Consider the following 16,794-nt stretch of genomic DNA (forward strand, 5'->3'; position numbering starts at 1 on the left):
TTAGAAGTATAAAAATGGAAATGAACTAATGCCCCAAACAGGCTGTTATACAGGGTGTGGTTCGCTTTACAGGGAGCTGGAAAAAGCCTTAACTAAAAGTAGAAGAGTCAGGGAAACCGTCTTTTTTTTTTTTTAACTCCACTACAAACAAAATAAACTATGACTTAAGGCATCATTTCATCCCTGCCAACTCCCAATAGCGTCATTAAAATACATCTCTACATATTTGCTACTCAGATGAGCCACTAGAACACTGTTAGAAAAACAGACTACACAGTGTAAAAGAATTCCAGAGTTCAAAGTTGTGCCTTTCCTAGATTTAACACTCACCTCCCTGTCAGCTCAAGCTTGGCTTCTCTCTTCACAGCCAGTCTCAAAATGCACTGTATTGGGTTTATACCATGACCTTCAACTGGATATACCACATCTGTCCTTTCAACCCTGTCCCCCCACCCAACCCGGTATCTACCTGAAGGAATCCACTGCCCAGCCCCCAGCAGCAGTTGCTTCTTGCCTTTCCGGTTTTTTGCATCCTCCTCCTGGCTCTCCCAGCATGAGACCTTGAAGTCATCCTCACCCATTCCTGGGGTGCCCAGTCATACAGGGAAAGAGAGCTGAGTTTAAATGAGAAGACCTGATTTGAATCCCACCTCTGCTGTTAACACCATGGGACCTTGAACAAGTTACTTGACCCTTCTGAACCTATTTTATTATCTGTAAAGCTGGAAGACCACCACACAGAGGTGGCTTTAAATAATAAATGAGATATGTATTTGTATCTCCCTCCCTTCCTTCCATCTCCTCTGTCTTTTCCCCATTCTTAATATCTCTTCAAGAAACCTCCGTAAATCCTCATTTCTTTGCAGGCAAGCATAAGGAGTACTTATACACGTCTGTCCCTTCCCTGCAGCTACAAAAAAAAAAGCCCAGGGCTGAGTGGTTTTGTGGGGAAAACAGGGAGACTGACTAAAGGGTACAGGAACCCAGGGGCTAGAGTAAATAATGAAAACTATCCAAAAAAAAGGGGGGGGGGAGAAAATAGTGTCCCCAGGCTTGCTGTAGGAAGCAGAGGAAAGGGGCCCAGCTTAGGTGTTACTCACCAACTGGGGAGGTTCTTCCTTACCATATTTCACAGATTTTTAGTTTCTGCTAGTAAAGTGTTGCTAGTAAAGTTTTAGTTTCTGCTAGCAAAGTGTTAGTCCCTTTGCTACCCCAAGGACTGTAGCCCACCAGGCTCCATTGTCCATGGGATTTGCCAGGCAAGAATACTGGAGTGGTTTACCATTACCTTCTCCAGGGAATCTTCTCAACCCAGGGATCAAACCCAGGTCTCCTGCATTGCAGGCAGATTCTTTACTGTCTGAGCCTGAATAATTAAAAGCCAAAAGACCATATCTCTCAAATAACTTGAATACATAGTAATTCTACAAGTACTCTCTTTTCTAAAAGATAAAAAAAATTTTAAACTCCTTATATGAGGGAAATTCACTCCTTATTAATGTTGTAAAAATTATACCAAAAAAAAAAAGAGAGAGAGAGAGAGAGTTCCCTAGTGGTTTAGTGGTTATGATTCAGCATTTTCATTGCCATGACCCCGGTTCAATCCCTAGTCAGATAACTAAAATCCCACAAACCACATTGTGTGGCAAAAAAAAAAAAAAGAAAGAAAATGGAAAAGAAATTGTGTTCATGTTACATTTCTACTTTGAACCTAGAGTTGCAGGATTCTAGCAGATCTCTTGCTTGGGAGCAGATGAGCAATGGCACTGCACAGAGTTTAGGACACTGACAGGAGCTGGTTTAAATTAAGAAGGGCTTGGCCATTCATTGGGTTAGGGAGATATTAGTCACCTTTGCTCTGCAACTTTAGGAGAGGGACAGAAACTCCAGAACTTGGTAGGGACTACAGAAGGCGTGAAGTGTGGAGACCCAGCAGTCTGTGGCCAGTGGCTGGACAGTGTACGTGCTCAGTCGCTAAGTCATGTCCGATTCTTGGCAACCCCATGAACTGTAGCCCTCCAGGTTCCTCTGTCCATGGAATTTTCTAGGCAAGAATACTGGAGTGGGTTGTCACTTCCTACTTCAGGGGATCTTCCTGACCTAGGGGTCAAACCCACGTCTCCTGCGTCTCCTGCATTGGCAGGCAGATTTTTTTACTACTGAGCCACCTGGGAAGCCTTGGCTGGAGACAGCAGTTCACATAATCTCACAACTCATCTGCCGACACGCTCTCAACTTCCTTAGCATGAATTAGGGTGCCTCACCACCCATGACTGAAGTCTAGCTCCACCACTAACTAGTTGTAGTGATCATGGATAAGTCACTCAATGTCTCTATGCCTCAGTTTCATTATTTGTAAAGTGGGGCTAATCATAGCACTGACCTCACAGGCCTGTTTTAAAAGCTAAATCAGAGGCACAAACTTTCAGTTAAAATATATGAGTCATGGGTATGCAATGTACAGTATGGGAAATATAGTTAGTAACTGTGTAATATCTTTTGTGGTGACATTATAACTAGACATAACATGGTGATCATTTTGAAATATATAGAAATGCCAAATCACCATGTTGTGTACCAGAAACTAGCACAGCACTGTAGGTAAGTTATTCTTCAAAAACAAACTTATAGAAAAGGAAACCAGATACATGGTTACTAGAGGTGGAAGTCGGGGGAGGCAGTCAAAAGGTCAAATTTCCAGTTATAAATAAGTGCTAGGAAGGTACAGTACAACTTGATAAATATAATTAACACTGCTATATGTTTTCTATGAAAGTTGTTGAGAGTATATTCTTAAGTTCTCATCACAACTTTTTTCTATTTCTTTAATTTTGTATCTATACGAGATGATGAATGTTCACTAAACTTATTGTGATACTCATTTAATGATGTATATAAGTCAATTCATTACGCTGTACACCTTAAACTTACACAGTGCTGTATGTCAATTACATTTCAATAAAACTAGAAGGGAAAAACAGAGAAGGCAATGGCACCCCACTCCAGTACTCTTGCCTGGAAAATCCCATGGACGGAGGAGCCTGGTGGGCTGCAGTCCATGGGGTCGCTGAGAGTTGGACCAAGCGACTTCGCTTTCACTTTTCACTTTCATGCATTGGAGAAGGAAATGGCAACCCACTCCAGTGTTCTAGCCTGGAGAATCCCAGGGATGGGGGAGCCTGGTGGGCTGCTGTCTGTGGGGTCGCACAGAGTCGGACATGACTGAAGTGACTTAACAGCAGCAGCAGCAGAAGGGAAAAAAAGAAGTAACAGAGAAATTTTTTTTTTAATGCTAAATCAGTTTTTACATGTAAAGCACTTAGCATGTGTAATGTCCAGCATATGTGTTATGGGAATGCGTTCTTTTCCTTTCTAATCAGCTATGTCTTCATTTCTTCCAGAAAGCTCTCCTTAGTTGATCCCCCTAGACAGGGCTAGTTTACTCTTTCTTCTGCCCTCTCAAATATGTCCTGTTTAATCTATCAAAAGTAGAACCAAAATGAATTCAAATTCCATGTTTAGGCATGTGCTGAGGATAGGGGTGAGTCTCCTGGGCCATCGAGAAGATTAATCAAAGGTTAAGAAGGAGTCCTGGGCAGCACTGGGGGGTTTGAGTTCCACATTGATTCAGGTCTGGACCCAGTCCTCTCCAGCAGTGAACTGCCTGGCCATCAGACACAGGTTTGGTTCCAAGCAGAGGCCTGTTTAGTGATCACAGTATTGCGGTCAAACTGGCTTCAGAGCCTTAGTGTGGGGCCCCTGGAGGAGTGTCATCCTGCCCCACAGGGACACTTTGGGCAAACCCAGGATAAACTTCAGAGTTTAAGGCAAAAGAAGTTGATGATGAGATCCCCCATCCTGCTTCCCTGGGACATCAGAGGGAGACGGTGGAGTGTACGTATCAGCAGCTGTGTTAACATCTCTCTGGGTTCCAGGCAGAATTTCCTGTTCTGACTGTATTAGTTTGCGAGGGCTGACGTAACAAAGGACCACAGACTGGTGCCATGATAACAGAAATCTACATCTCACAGTCTGGAGGAGGCTGGAAGTTCAAGTTCAAAATGTTGGGAGGATTGGTACTTTCCGAGGGTTGTGAGGCAGAGCTGTCTACTTGGCTTATAGATGGCCATCTTCTCCCTGTGTCTGTCTATCATCTTTGTGTAGTATGTGTCTGCGTCCAAATTTCCTCTTCCTATAAGGACATGGGTGATGCTAGCTTAGGGCCCACCCAAATGACCTCAGTTTTACTTGATTACTTCAATTAAGTCTTCATTTCCAAATGAGATCAATTTTGAGGTGCTAAGGGTGAAGATTTCAACATATGAATGAGGGGGATACAATTCAATCCATAATGCTGCCTAAAGTTGGGGGGGTGGGGAGGAAAAGCTCTCATCAAGTGAGATGAAAAAGACAAAAGCCCAGAAGAAGTGGGTTGCCTGGACATGTCCAGCCTGTGATTTGATCTAGCATATATGCTTTACAGCAAATCAACTGGGAAAAGAAAAATGCTCCATGTTTAAGATGAGCCAGCATCTGGTACTGTGAGAATGATCTGTTCTCTGGGAGCTACACCCAACAAAATACAAAAGGAAGAAGTTAAATCTCATGTAAAAGTACTATGAGCAACTGAGAAAGACCTGGGATCTCCAGATAGCATCTAGGGCTTGTGTTGCAAAGTTAGATCAAGTGTCTGGTAGGACTAGGAGAAAAGATCACTTTCTACCCACAGACATAAAAAATAAACTTGTGGTTAGAAAAGGGGAAAGATGGGGGAAGAGAGGGATAAATTAGGAGTTTGGGATTAACATATACACACTACTATACAGTGTATAAAATAGATAAACAACAAGGACCTACTGTAATGCACAGGGAACTATACTCAATATCTTATAATAACCTATAATGGAAAAAAATCTTTAGAAGCATATATATTGGGACTTCCCTGGTGGTGCAGAGGTTAAGAATCCACCTGCCAGTGCAGGGGGCACGGGTTTGATCCCTGGTTCATAAAGATCCCACATGCCGTGGAGCAACCAAGCCCATGCACCACAGCTACTGAAGCCTGAGTGCTTAGAGCTTGTGTTCCACAACGAGAGAAGACACTGTAATGAGAAGCCTGTGCATCGCAACGGAGAGTAGCCCCCACTCGCCACAACTAGAGAAAGTCCATGTGTAGCAACAAAGACCCAGCCCACCAAAAAACAAATTAATAATGCATATATATATAATGCAACATTGTAAATCAACTATATTTCAATAAAAATGTTTTTAAAAGAGATAAGTTTCTCTTGGAGAAGAGAATGAGGTAACAAATTGGAATCCGGGCATGTCAACAATGTTGATGACCAGGCACAAAGATCCAGGAGGGAACTGACTACAATTCCAAAACCAAGCATGCATCTCACCACCCTAGATGGAGAGAAAAATCAATTCTCACCAACGCTGCAGAAGAGAACAGAAAAGCAGAGCCAATAGGTCATCTTAGTGATGAGAAAGCCTCTAGTGAAAGTGTAGTCACACTCACGAGAGAGGAAATGAGATGCTTCATGAGAAAGAAATGCAGCATGTTGGGCTATTATCTGTCAAGATAGAGAAAGAGGAGGGAAGGTCCGAAGCAAATGACAAGCTGAGCTGTGACCATGAGGAGCAGAACTTGAAGAAAAGCTGCAATGACTCCGTCTTCTTCTCAAAGCCAAATTCTCTTCCTTCAGAAAGAGCTTATGGTCATTGGTTTGAGAGCGTGGGAGGCTGGATAAAACTTAAGACAGAAGAGTGCCGGCTTGAGACAAAAAACCATAAAAGCAATGAAGCTCGAACCACAGCAATTCAGGGAGAAGGCAGTATTACTGACCCCCTTTACAAAGAGAAAACTAAGGCTCAGAGTGGAGAAACCTGCCCTAGATCTCACGGCTTCCAAGTGGCAGAGGCAGCATTCAAGCCCAGGTCGGACTCTTTCCTATTCTGCTCTAGCTCTTTCCTACTCTGCTCCAGTGCCTTCCTGGGTAACCTACGTGCATCTGAGGACTCAGACAGCACATCTCTTCCTGATCCCTGGCAGAAGTGCTCTTCCTCTGAGACAGGAGAATATCTCAGCCCTACTCTCCAACCCCCTCTTGGCTGTAGGCTTTCCCCTTCCCTCACCTCCTCTCTCTCAAACTGTTATTTCCACTGGATCCAAAGGTGGAGTCTGTGGCAAGAAGACATCCTCTTGGACTTCCCTGGTGGCATGGTGGATAAGAGTCCACCTGCCAGTACAGGGAATATGAGCTTGATCCCTGGTCCAGGAAGATTCCACACGCCATGGAGCAACCAAGCCCACGTGCCACAACTACTGAGCCTGAATGCTGCCACTACTGAAGCCCATGCTCCGTGAGCCCGGGCTGCGGAACCAGAGAAATGACTGCAGCAAGAAACCCACCAGCACAAGGAAGAGTACTCCCAGGTGCTGCAACTAGAGAAAGGCTGCACAAAAGCAACCAACACACAACCAAGAGTAAAGTAATTAAGTCAAATTAAAAGGGGTGTCTCTGGTGGCACGGGGGAGTGGACAGGAATCTGCCTGCCAATGCAGGGGACATGGGTTCGATCATCCAGGAATATGCCACATGCCTCGGAGCAACTAAGCCGGTATGCCACAATTACTGAGCGCAACTACTATGGCCTGTGAGCTGCAAATACTGAACCCACGTGCCCAAGCAACAAGAAGCTGGAGCACTGCAATGAAGAGTTGCGCCCACTTGCCACAATTAGAGAAAGCCCGTGCACCGCAATGAAGACCCAACACAGCCAAAAGATATAAATAAATATATAAAAGAAGAAATCTTCTTCCTTCTCTTCCTTCCAAGGAGCACTCTCCCCCAACCCCAACCATCACCAAGCTAGCTTCCCACCTAGGGATCTCTGTCCACCTTTTTCCTCCTCCTTATGGACTGGGTTTTTCCCTGAACACCCCCATCCAGGCAAAAAAAATGAATTACCTCCTGGGTTTACTAAGCTTCTGCATGTACATGATCTTCCCTAATAGTCAAGATTCTGAAGTACCACAAGGTTTTTAATTCATTGTTTTAAATTTTCCTGTAAAATATATCTAAATTATCTATATTTATTTTTAGTTAAAAAGCCTTTTTACATAAGTGGTTCTACTTTTCCTCAAATTGTATCTTGATAGTCTTATAAATTTTAGGATATGCATTACCATCATTTAGTTATTGTCATTACATTAGAAACTCTAGTAAAAAGAGTCAGTTCTAATTTGATGACTCAGCTCCCTATTTTCTACACAATATATGTAATTTTGAGCACTTCAGCACATTCTAAAATAGCGAAACACTTACCTTTGCTAATGGTCCTGTGTAGTAGTTACAAAAGAAAGGTGAAACAAAGTTTCTGTTGGCCTTAATACATTTCCACTGACTTCAAAAGTTATAGCTGTTTCTCTAAACATTCTGTGATGGCCTAGAAGGCAGATAAGATGTCATATTCATCTTTGTATTGCTAGCATCTCTCCTGAGGAATCAGCATATGACAGATACCCAATAACATCAGAGTTTACTTCCTAACTAAGAGGCAGCAAGGTATAATGGTTAATATCCTGCTCTCTAGAACCAGACTGCCTCAGTTTGTGTCCCAGCTTCATATTTAATTAGCTGTGTAGCCTGGGCAAGCCTCTATACCTCTCCAGGGCCTCAGTTTCCTCCTCTGTAAATAGGGGATAATAATGGTGCCTACCTAGTAAAGTTGTGTGAAAATTAAACTTAAAAAATATATGCAAAACACTTAGGATCTGAACCATCTGAAGTGCTAAGTGCTAGCCATGATTATTATTTACTCAGCAAATATTTATTGGCCCAGGTTATTATGGACTAAATGTTTGTATCCTCTTAAAATACATCAATCAAAGCCTCAGTTCCTAGCATGCTGGTGATCATTATGGGGAGCTGGAACGTAAATGAGGTTTACGTCGTGTCACAAAGGTGGGTTCTTCATGGTGGGATGAGGAAGAAGAAGAGACAGAGATGGCTCCCTCTCTGTGCGCATGCACCCAAGAAAGGCTGTGTGAGCACACAGTGAGAAGGTCACCTTCTGCAAGCCAGGGAGGTGGTCCTCACCCAGAAATGGACCATGCCAGCACCCAGGTCTCAGGCTTCCAGCCTCCAGAAATGTGAGTAATAAACGGCTGTGGCTTAACACCCCCAGGCTGTGGTATCTTGTTACGGAAGCCTAAGATCAGAGATCCAATCCCAGACAGGTTTTCAGGTCACTGGGTGCCACTTCCTCAGTCAAGCCTTCCCCAACCCCAGTTTTCCAGGTTCCACTTGGACCACTTCAACCTTCCAAGTTTCCACTTAGAGTTCCTGCTCTTTGGCAGCTAAGGTGTTGGTAACCTTTGATCTACCTCTCCATCCCCATCTGGAGGATTCCTGGCTCTTCGGGAGTGGCTCCCTGCCTGACCAGTTCTTCCAGCCTGCAACAACCACCCAAGTTCCAGCAGATATCACACCGCCCAGGGCATCAACATTTGCACCGCCCCTTTCTCCTTGTTCCTGCTCCCCTTGCACCTGCAGCTGGGCCAGACTCTGCTTCCCTTGTGTCACTCCTCTAATTAAGCCTGTTTACTATCTATCTCCCCCTCCGGACTGTCAGGGGCTGCTCTGAAGGCAGATACCTATTTTGCACATAGTATCCATTTCCTGTTGGGTTCTAGGTCCAGCCCAACACTCCATTCATTCATTCAGTCCCTGGACAACCCCTGAGCTGCTCCCTATCCAACATTCTGAGTGATGCTGTACATACAAATAATATGAAACCATCCCTTCCCTCAAGAACCAAGTCTAGCAGAGCAACAGATAACCGTAACCCAGCACACTGCAGTAGGGGTCACAGTGACCACGGAACAGGGAGGGATGAGGCAGGAGAGAGTGGATAAGCCTGTTCAAGGGGCTTGGCTTGGGAAAGTCTTCACAGAGAAAGTACTTGAGTTAGGTCTTAAAAATATGAGCAGACATTCCTTAGGCTAACGGAAGGAGCTGAGACATCCGAGGCAGGGGGCAAAGTATTCCTAGGAGCCAGAAGAGGGAAACAGCAAAAAATGTTCTCAGGTCAGTAGGCAGGACGAGCTGGCAAGAAGGCAGGCTGCGGTGCACCTATGAGCCCAGGGCTAGAGATGTCTTCTGACCTTGGGCTCTGCACACAGCAGGTATGGCAGATGTCACCCACTCTGGCCGACACACCCTTCCCCTGGCTGATGTGTGGCTAAACTATGTTTTAGTGACCACATTCACTGTGTCTGCCACTGAGATAAATGCTCCCCTTAAAATGCATTACCTGGGCGTCCCTGGTGGCTCAATGGTAAAGAAGCTGCCTGCCAATGCAGAAGACGTGGGTTTGATCCCTGGTCCAGGAAAATCCCACGTGCCATGGAGCAGCTAAGTCCATGCACCATAACTACTGAGCCTGTGCTCTGGAGCCCGGGAGTGGCAAACATTGAAACCCAGGCACCCTAGAGCCCGTGCTCTACAAGAGAAGGCACTGCACTGAGAAGCCTGAGCATGGCAACTAGACAGAAGCCCTGCTTTGCACTACCAGAGAAAAGCCCACAGCAATGAAAACCCAGCACAGTCAAAAATGAAAATAAATAAAAATTTTAAAAAATGCATTACCTTAGTTCATTCTCACAATGACTTTCAAAGGTAGACATAAATTCTGTTTTCAGATGAAGAAACTCAGGCACCAGATGACCAGGTAACTCCCTCATGGCCACACTGGTTATAAGTACTGGAGGTGTGATTCCAACCCAAGATTGTCTGATTACAAAATTCATATCTTCTGACACCCACTAAGCCTGGGCACTGAGTCTCTAATGAAGTTCCCTGGTTGGCAACATTTCACACATGTGGTCTGTTGGAATTAATCATGGCCTATGCGCCTGCCCTAGGAGACGACACTTGGAAGCCTGTGCCTGGTTTCCTCAGATTCTGATCCAAGTGGCTTCTTCCATTTACTGATTTTGCTTTGTGTACTCTCACAGTAATAACCATAGTGGTGAGACTCTGAGTCCTCTTAGCAAATCATAGAAACTGGAGGTGACCTTAGGGATCCTGAAACAGCAGCTCTCCCAGAAGCAAGACTGAGAAATGCTTCTTGTCTAGTTCTGACCATTAATCAGCGGAATCACACACCCTCGGCCCACAGGGGCCAAGGAGGAATGTAAAATTGTGCAACCGGCTGAGTGGGGTGGAGGATGCCAAGGTGAGTCTAACATAGGTGGCAGCTGCCCAGCTCTGACCTCAGCAGCAACCACAGGCAGAGCTGGGTGGAGATCACACCCATGGATACCAAGCCCTCTCCCCCTGCTGATGGCAGGTGCTCCCAGATGGGAACACAGAGTACTTCGGTGGCAGGCTTTGGCCTCATTCCAAAGCACAAGATAAATGCTTTATATCCTCAGATACAATGAGGATTCCTTTCATGCAAAATATGAAATAAAATTAGATGTTAGTCTCAAGTCTGTGAAACCACAGGGAAGGTGGGTCACAGCTTAACTTCACAGGACCCAACAGCACTGGGCTACCTCCCTTGTTGGATTTCTTTTCAGTAGCGAACCTGACCTTCATGACATGGATTGTCAGCACCCACTCTCAGAATCCGCTTAGGCCAAGTTATGCTAAGGAGACTAGACACCTGGTAGCACAGATTTTTAAGCCATTAAGCTGAGCTGGCAAAGGCGTGAGAGGAGGGAAACTAAAACTTGATGGCTACTCCTTGCACAAGGGACTCTTGCTCTGGCTTACAAAGCTCCCCAGATTCTAGGTTGACTATGATTAACAGTAATAGTCAAGATGGGGAGGGGCCAGTCATGACTCCAGGACTTTGCCTGAAGGACTACAGGGATCCCTTATCTTATGAAGGCAAGTTCACACTTGGCTCTGTCCCCAAGCAGCCCATCCCACGACCTGCTAACGCTGGCCTTTCTGGAAGCAGTGAAGAGCTGTGTCCTCACTCCCCTGTTTACATGGAGTTGGGGTCCTCAGTGGCCTTGGTCTCCTCAGAACCCTCTCCCCACTCCTTCCCCATATCAGAGGCTTCTCTTCCAGCTACCCCTCCCCACTAATCCCTCTGTCCCAGTTCCCAGCACCTGTCTATGCCCTTCCTGAGTCACACCTGCCTCCTCAGCTCTATCAAGTTCCTGTACGCACAGAATGCAGGAGCCCACCACTAGCCTTGTCCCCTTCCCTCACTCTTATTCCAGTCCATATCTAAATGCCTCCAATCCACTGGGTCTCTAAGTGAGGCCCCCAGACCAGCAGCATCAGCATCACCTGGGTACTTGTTGGAGATGCAGATTGTCAGGGTCCCATTCCAGACTGACTAACTCAGGAACCAAATTTGGGGTGAGGGGTGGTCAGCAATGTGTTTATCAAGCTTCCAGGTGATTCAGATACAGCCCAGTGTGTGAGGACCGCTGAACCACACACTTTCATTTGCTTTTATTCTAAGGAATAAGGAAATGGAAGTAATTTTCTAAATCTGGCTGATTTTTCTATTTTCCTTATGCTCTCTACATTCACCAGTAATATAAGATCCAAACATACAACCCAAGTTCAATATAATGGGTCTCTAAAATGCCTACAGGCATTTTAAAAATTCATGATCCATTTGTAACTGTAGATCATGAAGATGATTCTCCACATGGCTATAGAGAAAACACACTGCCATGCAGCCAGAGAAAGAAAGAACGGAAATGCACAAACTCATGCCAAAACGTCCACCAGCACTCGGAGTATGTGAAAATAAAATCAATAGTCTGCTAATGCAGAGAAAACTGGTTTGATCCCTGGTCTGGTAAGATTCCATAGCCTGTGAACCACAACCACTGAGCCCCTTTGCTACAAGTGCTGAAGCCCGGAGCCTGGAGCCTGCTCCACAATAAGAGAAGCCCATACACCGCAATGAAGAATAGCCCCTGCTCGCTGTGACTACAGAAAACATGCGCAAAGCAATGAAAACCCAACACAGCCACAAAAAAATGAATAAAGATTTCAAAAGATTTTTTAAAAGACAGCCTAATAAAAGCTACAATCTATGAATATGAGCTGTATATTCTTATATATTAAGTAGAATGGACAGATGTTAATCAACAGACTATCAAACAATATTTTAGTTCACGTGTTTAAAATGTTCACTATCAGCACATTTATTTTTTGGTGCATTATTAACATTTGAGTGGTGCATGATTTTTTAGGGGGCATTGTATTGGCATATAGAATACTAAATCCCTGTCTACTTACTCCCCTTCACCTCCAAGAATCTATGTATTAATTCTTCACTCAAATCCTTTGGAACATTAGGTACTACAGGTACTAGGCCTCAAGGCAAATAAAAAGATGAGTCAAAACCAAAATAAATTTGAAAAGAGCAAAGTACTCAGTTTACATTTTCAGTATTTTCCTAGACCACTGAAACTAGGGAATCGATACAGAACTGATTTTCCTCTTCCTCTATCTAGTTTTCCTTAGAAAATGATTAAAAAAAAAAAAAGAATGGCTTAATAAACAAGCCCATGAAAAGATGTTTACCATCATTGGCCATCAGAAGAGTGTGAATTAAAACTACTTCACACCGACTAGGATGGCCAAGAAAAAAAAACTAGAGAAACTGAAACTCACACATTGCTGATGGGATTGTAAATGGTGCAGTCACTTTGGAAAACAGTCTGGCAGTTCCTGAAAATGTAAAATATAGAACTAACATATGTTTTTCACTTGTAGGTATGTACCCCCCAAAAATGAAAACATATGTCCACATAAAAACATGAATGTTCAGAGCAGCATTATTTATAACAGGCAAAAGGGAGAAACAACACAAATGTCCATCAACAGATGAATGGATACACAAAATGTGGTATACACTTACAATAGAACATTATTTGGCAATAAAAAGAAAGCTCTGACACATGAGGCAATGTAGATAAATTTTGAAAACATTATGCTAAATGAAAGAAGTCAGAATACAAAGCCACCTATTGTATGATTCCATTTATATTGAATGTCCAGCATAGGCAAATCTATAGACAGAAAGTAGATTAGTGGTTATTTAGTGGGGGAGGCAGGAGATTAGAAGGGGTCAGCTACGGGGTGGAAGGGGTAGTACTATTTTTAGGGCAATAAAAATGTCCTGAAATTGATTATGGTGATGGTCGCACAACTTGGTGAATATACTCAATATCAATGAATTGCACACTTTATTGGTGAATTGTATGGTATATGAATTACATCTCAATAAAACTGTGTTTTTAAAAATGACCTCGAGGAGGACTTCCCTGGTGATTCAATGGTTAAGATACTGTGCTTCCACTGCAGAGGGTATGCGTTCAGTCCCTGGCTTGGGGAACTAAGATCCCACAAGCTTTACAGCATGGCCAGAAAAAAAAAAAAGATGACCTCGAAGCTAGAAGAAAATTACAAACAAACTCAGTCAACTAAAAAGTGTTAGGCACCCCAAATATGTGACTTCTTCTGTCTCTTTTGCACTATAAATTTCTCCCAAATGAAGGTAAGAAATTTTTATTATCACTTTACAAGCACTTTTATAAGTAAGGTCCTTTTGAATCCTTACTACATAATCTGAGAGACAACTGTCTCCCTAATTTTATATTTAGGGACATGGTGCCTCTGAGTTTATGAGGCTTACTCCTGCTCAGTCAGCTGGTCAGGATAATTTCAGTTCTGCACCTGAACCCTGCGCCCTTCCTTCCACACGGTAGCATTTGGGGTACTGAGTAGAGACCATCTGGTTGATATACAGAGGTAGCACTGCTGACTGGTATCAAAAAGGAGATTGCTCAAGACTTGATTTTCCTGGGAGCTGGACCAATTATCCTAATGCCTAAAATCAAGCCAAGTATAATCTAACTGATCAGAGGTCTTGTAGTTTCATAGAAAGAATCCTTTGCTGTTGATTTCTTTGCTCTTTTGGAGTTTATTTCAGTTTGGGCTCATCTTTTTATTTGCTTCAAAGTCTAGACCGTGTAGTATTAAATCTTCCCAATATCTCTGATCACTTATGTATTCTGAACCACATTCTTGATCTATAACAGTGTCTTTGTTAGATCATGAATGAAACCATTTTTATTAGTTTGCTAATTCACATTTTTGTTCTTACTGAAAAGCATGTCCTCAAATCGCAACCTGGACAATTTTAAGCAGATGCAAGAGGATGACATTCATTATTACAAAGCTTTTCTATAAATTATGAGTTTGGGATTAACAGATATATACTACTGCGTACAAAATAAACAAAAAGGACCCACTGTACAGCACAGTGAACTATATTCAATATTTTGCAATAACCTATAATGGAAAAAAAAATCTGAAAAAGAATATATGTGTGTAACTGAATCACTTTGCTATATACCTGAAACGAATACAACATTGTAAATCAACTATACTTCAATTAAAACAACAAAGCTTTTCTAAATTATATACAAATATTTTTAGAACCAGAAGCAATGTCCTTGGACCATTAGACTCACTTAACATTAAAGCAGAATCGAAACAGTTTGGGCTCTTTTAGAAAATCATTTCAAATCTTTCTGAAGTCTTGCTATGATCTCCTCCTATATGTACCCTAAGCAACAATACTTTTTCTTAAGGTTTATTTCAACTACTTTCAAAAATGAGTTTCAGTCACTATTAAAAAACAAAAAAACTAAGCCCAAAATAAACAGGACACCCAAAATAAAGCCAGTTAAATGAAGTGCTCCAGTCAAACCAAAAAGGAAGGCCTCATAGGTTCAGGCTATCTCCCTTCAAAGAAAGCACATGCATTTTAAAAACCTGGAGTTTCTGTGCCAAGTCCATCAGACCAACAACCCAGGAATTTCCAAATGTTTATCCATGTTCTGTAAACATGATTTTACTTTTACTCTGTATTCCTATTCAACCTTCTCTGTACCCTACAGAAAATGTCATGAACAGTAGCCAGAAGCTCAGGGGCTGGGAAGAGGGGGTAAGAGGGTATTCTTTAATAAGTACAGAGTTTCTGTTTGGGACAAGGAAAAAGTTCTGGAAAAAGAGAGCAGTGATGGTTGTACAACAAGGTGACAGTGCTTAATGTCACTTTCAGTCCTCTTAAAAACGGTTAGGAATTCCCTGGTGGTGGGTGAGGATTCTGTGCTTTCATTGCCTGGGGCCTGGGTTCAGTCCCTGGTCAGGGAACTAACAACCCGGAAGCCACACAGTGTGGTGAAAAAAAAGAAGAAAAAAAAAATTAAAATGACAAATTTTACGTTGTATTTTATCACAATAATAAAAGTATCTAGAAACAAAAACCACATAGCTAGTATACTAACCACATATCCAAATCTTGCTTAAGGTGCCTAGCTTCCTGGGGCGGAGGGGCTGGGCCCATAAAGCTGTTAAGTGTGTTTGTCCTGGTCTGGCAAAATGAAGGTTCAAATACAGGACTGGATGGAAATGTTGGGAAATATACTGTAAATTACTTCTTTAAACGGGACAAAAAAGTTTCAGCCCAACAAACCCTCTGCCAGTGTTTCTTAAGCGATAATACTCAAAGGATCCCCTGAGGACCTTGATTGAGCAGGCCAGGGTAACTCTGAAATCCCATATTTCAACATGCCCCTAGGTGATGCCGATGTTCCTGTTGTTCACAGCAACAAGGCCCCAGAGCGCTTGAAGTAACGCAGCCACCCTATTAATCCAACCGCTCTAGAACCACGGTCCTCTCACCAGGAAACGCGGAGGGTTATTCACAACCTTCGTAAAAATGCGCTGAGAAACCAGGCTGGAAGGTCTCACTGCACCTAGCGTACCTTCGTACGCACCCACCCCGGGACTAGAAAGCAACCACAGGCGATAAGGAGAGCTGACAGAGCGGTAGTTTCGCAGAAAGCCCTCAAGCCGACTTCAGAACGGTCTTGAAAACACCCTTCTCAACCTCCAAGAATGCCTGGAATTCAGTGGCCTTTCTCCAACACAAAGATGTCCAATTTTGACCGAGCTCCCTATAGCAGAACCTTGCAATGTACCCCTTGAAGACTGACAACGCCCAGCACATTGACGAACTCGGCCCCTCCCTTACAAATGGGTCAGAAAGTGGGGAAAAACAATTCTCCAAGATTCTGCGGAGGTGGGAGCTCGGGGCTCCCGGGCTAAAGAGCATCTCCCGGGCTCTCAGGTGTGCGGCGGAGATTCCGCAGGCAGCCCCCACCTGCTCTCAAAGAGCCCGCGCCTCCCTCGGCCCGAGTAAAGCCTCCTCTGGACGCTGCGAATGGTGACCGCTCCAACACAAACTCAGAGGCCCTTTTAATCTGGTTAAAGAGAAGCTCAACAGAAAGTGAAACATTTCCCGTCCCTTGGAGGCGAGAACTCCAGGCCAGGTAGGAGAAAGAAAGTGGGTCGCAGGCACCTGTAGCCGCCCCGCTTCTAGACGATTCCGCAGGAGAACCGTGACTGTCATCCTCTGGAGGGAACGGGGAGGCAAAAGTCAGTTAAGGATCCCCAGAAAGGGGAGAAAAAAGTTACTGTCCAAGAAAGTATACTCCGAATCTACAGGGACGTGGGCTGACATCAGCTCGCGTTTACTCGCGCTACCCCTCCACATCCGCCCGCACGATGAATCCAGAGAGTAGCCCCCAGCACCCCGCAAAGCCCTCCGCAGCCGAAGTCGAGACCCGAGCAAGGTGTCCCGGCGCCGCCGGAGCGCGGCTGCGGCGCTGGGGGCGGCTCTCTTCCAGCCTCGCCGAGGGCCGTGCCGGGACGCCCGCGGGCGCTCGGT

At 44.1% G+C, this 16,794-nt stretch overlaps 1 protein-coding gene and 1 long non-coding RNA gene across 4 annotated transcripts in view; one reads left to right on the forward strand and one right to left on the reverse strand.

Moving 5' to 3' along the window:
• TJP2 (tight junction protein 2) overlaps positions 1 to 16,794 on the reverse strand; it is a 126,010-nt gene that overhangs the window by 108,404 nt on the left and 812 nt on the right. The window lies entirely within an intron of this gene.
• The window catches only part of LOC138433551 (uncharacterized), a 157,380-nt gene continuing 156,693 nt past the window's right edge, over positions 16,108 to 16,794 (forward strand). Inside the window, exon 1 of the long non-coding RNA XR_011254353.1 lies at positions 16,108 to 16,396. This is a non-coding gene — a long non-coding RNA (uncharacterized lncRNA). The remainder of the gene's footprint in view (positions 16,397 to 16,794) is intronic.

This window comes from Ovis canadensis, chromosome 2 (genome assembly GCF_042477335.2).
Source record: "Ovis canadensis isolate MfBH-ARS-UI-01 breed Bighorn chromosome 2, ARS-UI_OviCan_v2, whole genome shotgun sequence".
Lineage (NCBI taxonomy): Eukaryota > Metazoa > Chordata > Mammalia > Artiodactyla > Bovidae > Ovis > Ovis canadensis.